The 4,831-nt window shown below is 45.3% G+C and overlaps 1 pseudogene; it reads right to left on the bottom strand.

The window, feature by feature from the left end:
* Positions 1-2,218: 2,218 nt before the first annotated feature.
* Positions 2,219-3,936, bottom strand: LOC147737524 (uncharacterized; annotated as a pseudogene).
* Between the last annotated feature and the right edge of the window lie 895 nt (positions 3,937-4,831).

Below are 4,831 nucleotides of genomic sequence, written 5' to 3'. Positions count from 1 at the left end.
CGGAACACTCACGCGGGAGTCAATAGAAAGTCTATGGGAACTTAAAAGGTAAGTAATTATAGTTTTAGGACACTTCCGGTTTAGATAGGAGGAAACTACAAGCAAATCTGGACACTAGGATAGTCAATCCCTACAGGAGCACCGAAGTACTCGCGTTACCTCACCCACGTGCTGTGGGTGCATAGGTGTCAAAGTGTGTCTGGTTTCGCCGTTGATTCCAATGGAGCCGTGAAGTAAGATGCTGCAGGCGACCAGGAGGAAGATGTCCGGGTGGATCCAAGGGTGGATCGAAGTTGAAGAAGGACCTGAAAGCAGAGGGGACAGAGTCTAGGTCACTAGCCAGTGACCGGGTGGAATCAGGAAGGAACCAGACGTCGTCGAGGAGCAATCAGGTGCTGTCGTGAAGCTGGTCTCTGCAGCCATGCGGACCAGAAGGTGTCGAGGACGACCAGGCGCTAGAGAGGAGCTGTCCCACAAAGGTTTTCGCAGAAGGAGGGGTCGACTTCAAGATCGGAGCCAACATGCCTAAGCAAAGGCAACCCACGCAGGATACACAAAAGGCTTCTGGTGCAGACCAGGAGGGTCTGAGGTACTTCACCTTTTCAGGGAAGCAAGTGCCAGTCTGGAGCAACCAGACCAGCGATGGATTTCTTAAAGGATCGTCGTCACAGGGCTACTAGCCAACTGGCCAGCAACCGGGACAACGCGTCGAGTAGAACACAAGCAGAAGGGCCCCGCGCAGAACACGTGGAGTGTGGAGGGCTGATCTTCGGTGCAGGTGGTGCTTATTGTCGGGGTGTCTCGGTCCCCAGTGCACAGCTTCGAGAATGCCTCAGGAGCTGCGCTGGTAGCAAGAAGAAGGACTTTTCAAGATGTCCGGTCCACGAGGTCCAACGCCGTCCAGGTGCTCATCTGTGCTGGAGTCGTGCAGTGGGGTCAGAGGGCTCAGGGAGTCAGGATCTTGTCAGGCTATGAGCTCGGGTTCCGGCGGGAACGGGGGCAAATCAAGACGTCGAGTTGCTGGATGGTGCCTGGTTGCCCAGGGTGGTCACTCCTTGGCCACAAGGGAGATTCTTCAGTCTTCAGCTTAGGTGAATGTCAAAGTTCCAGAGTTTCGTCTTCAGTTCGATTCCAGGATTAATCTAAAGTCTGCTGTGTCAGCTCCTATCTTTATACAACTAAAGTGGGCTGGTTTACCTACTTGGTCCCTCCTATGGGTGGGACCAGGAAGGGGGGTGGTTACACCCCCTTTCCTTTGTCCAGTTTAGCGCCAGAGCTGGGGCAGGGGTGCCCCAGCAACCGGTTTGAACTGGGGCATGCATGGAGCACCTAGAGTGCTCCAGGCAGTGTGTTTCTTTTCAACCCTCCCTGTCCTAATACACAAACTCCTGTCTGGGGCGGTGCTTGCACCTCTCCAGGCAGGAAACCTATTGTCCAGGCCTCCCTCACTGGAAGGACTCCCAGCAGCAGAAGGTCAGACTTGTGTCTGGGCAGCAGCGTCCATTTTGTAACGCTGGGGCTCTGGTTAACTTTAACCGTGATCGTCAGAACTAACATGTCTTCTCCCTCTAGAAGGGCGGAATGCTACCCCCGTCGCCAGAATTGGCGAGGGGGTAGTATTCCAAAGTGTATGACACCTTACACGACATGTTTCGATAAAGCCAAACCAAAGTTAGCATTAACCGCGAGGAATATAATGCACTTAAGAGTATATGGTTTGGCAATATCATAGAACAGCTATAAGGAAGTAGTTCCGAACGCTGCAGACAGGCTCAGCTCATGCTAGAGCACCATCTCACATATAACCAAGCACTCTGCCTTCAGGATTGTTAAGGCCTGCCATAGGAGTGACTTATAGGTTACTATGTGTCTATATGTATGTAGGTATAGGAATACTACACCTAAGCAAGGGGTGATTACACAACCTTGCCCCAGCTGAGTGAACAGCCAGTTGTGTCTATTTGGGTGGCCAGCCAGGTGTGGCATAATACATGCTGCAGCCCCTGGTAGGCCTTGGTTGCACCTATGCCCTGAGTACCTAGGGTACACTATACAGGGACTCATAAGGTGAACCAATATCCAATTGTGTATGTACCTAAGGTACATGGAGTCCGTTTTAAGGAGAGAGACGATAGTTGGCCTGGGATCCTGCTATTCAGGGCCCAGGCTAAGTCGAAAACCAGCTAAACACTAGGCAAAAAGTTGGGGGTAACCATAGTCAGATATCCACCTTCCTACAGTGTGTTTTCTTATGGCGCTTGTAACCATCTCTACCTCTGAATCTTTTCTGACATTTTGAGCACTGATAATTTAATTCACCAGTGTGGATTCTCACATGTTCAGTGAGATGAGATTTTTGGCTGAAACATTTTTGGCATTCGGAGCACTGATAACGTTTTCCCCAGTGTGAGTTCTTATATGCGGAGTGAGACTACTTTTTTCACTGAAACATTTGTCACATTCAGTGCACCGATAACGTTTTACCCAAGTGTGGGTCCTTGTATGTTTAGTGAGTCTCATTTTGTCACTGAAACATCTCTGGCATCCAGAGCACTGATAAGGTTTTTCCCCAGTGTGGGTTTTTATATGCAGTGTGAGATGTCTTTTTTCACAGAAACATCTCTGGCATTCAATGCACTGATAAGGTTTTTACCCAGTGTGGGTTCTTGTATGCAGAGTGAGACTACTTTTTATACTGAAACATTTCTGGCATTCAGAGCACTGATAAGGTTTTTCCCCAGTGTGGATTCTTATGTGCTTTGTGAGACTACTTTTTAAACTGAAACATTTCTGGCATTCAGAGCACTGATAAGGTTTTTCCCCAGTGTGGGTTCTTATATGCACCGTGAGATCGCGTTTTAGATTGAAACATTTCTGGCATTCAGAGCACTGATAAGGTTGCTCCACAGAATGGGTCATTGCATGTTGAGAAAGACTTTGTTTGTTCCAAAACCTTTTCTGGCATTCAGAGCACTGATAAGGTTTTTCCCCAGTGTGGGATCTTATATGCACTGTGAGATAGCGTTTTTCATTGAAACATTTCTGGCATTCCGTGCACTGATATGGTTTCTCTCCAGTGTGGGTTATTGTATGCCGAGTGAGACTGTTTTTGTCAATGAAACATTTCTGGCATTCTGTGCACTGATGAGGTTTTTCCCCAGTGTGGGTTCTTGTATGCTGAGTCAGAGTGCTTTGATTACCGAAACATTTCTGGCATTCAGAGCACTGATAAAGTTTTTCCTTAGTCTTAGAGTGGTATCTTGTATGCTGAGTGAGACTGCTTTTGTCTTTGAAACATTTCTGACAATCCGGGCACTGATAAGGTTTGTCCACAGAGTGGGTTATTGCATGTCGAGATAGACTCCGTTTCTTACAAAAACTTTTCTGGCATTCAGAGCACTGATAAGGGTTCTCCCCAGAGTGGATTCTCATATGTTCAGTGAGATTAGATTTTTGGCTGAAATTTTTTTGCCATTCGGAGCACTGATAAGGTTTTTCCCCAGTGTGGATTCTTATATGCTCAGTGAGATTGATTTTTTGGCTGAAACATTTGTAACATTCAGAGCATTGATAAGGTTTTTCCCCAGTGTGGGTTCTTATATGCTGAGCGAAACTGCTTTTTTCACTGAAACATTTGTCACATTCAGTGCACCGATAACGTTTTACCCAAGAGTGGGTCCTTGTATGTTTAGTGAGTCTCATTTTGTCACTGAAACATCTCTGGCATTCAGAGCACTGATAAGGTTTTTCCCCAGTGTGGAATCTCACATGTGCAGTTAGTAGTGATTTAAGTTTGAAATCTTTTGGGCATTCAGAGCACTGGTAAGGTTTTTCCCTAGAGTGGATTCTCATATGTTCAGTGAGATGAGATTTTTGGTTGAATCTTTTTTGGCATTCAGCGCACTGGTAAGGTTTTTCCACAGAGTGGATTCTCATATGCTCAGTGAGATAAGATTTACGCCTGAAACTTTTTTGGCATACTTTGCACTGAAAGTGGTTTCCCCCTGTGTGCATTCTGTCAAATTCTGTGAGATAAGATTTATGGCTGTATCTTTTTGGACACAGGTAACTTTTTCCCCCAACTTCGGTTATTTTGCCTCGATTTTAGAGTCGTGCTTGTTTAGATAATGTTCAGCACTTATCTCTAAAAGAAATTGTGTGTAAATTTCTCAACACTTGAATTGAGCAAAAAATGTCGGGAAGCAGTCCTGTAACACCTGTTGAAATTTTCCTAGCAGATAATAGTCTTTAGGTCATAGCCTCTCCGGCAGCAACTTAATTTGTGACTGAAGTTTTTCTCAAATCGATTTGTATAGGTTCTTAGCAATACAGTAATAAGGTGTTAGTCTGATATTTAATGATTAAACTGATAAGTACCTTTTTGTACTGGTGTACTGGCAGTAACTGAGGGCGTTAGAACGTGCAGAGTACTATTGTGGATCATTAGTCGCAGAACATCAGTTCCTTCTACCCTTTCTAGGTTTGGGGTAAGGTTAAGGTTTGTAGTTCTGAAGATGAGGATTTATTTACATTAGCTATAGCACAACGGTGCTCCTTTAATCCATTTTTATATTTAACAGTTTTACATATCACTACTGCACAACAGATAATGTTGAGGCGATTTACATAGAATTACAGAACAGTACACAATAAAAAGGAAACAATCTGAGATGGTCATTAACGCAATAAAGTGGTGAATTTTTAAGGTTTTCGCAAGAGTGAGCAGAGTGGGTCAAGGTGTTATACCCCGAGGCAGATAGTCTCAAACTTGCATAACTGGTTAAAACGGTTGTTGAACAAAGGTGATTTTCCAATCTCTTAGTTGTTAACG

Source organism: Lissotriton vulgaris, chromosome 1_1 (genome assembly GCF_964263255.1).
Source record: "Lissotriton vulgaris chromosome 1_1, aLisVul1.2, whole genome shotgun sequence".
NCBI classification, from domain to species: domain Eukaryota; kingdom Metazoa; phylum Chordata; class Amphibia; order Caudata; family Salamandridae; genus Lissotriton; species Lissotriton vulgaris.
This window is presented reverse-complemented; position numbering and strand designations above follow the sequence as displayed.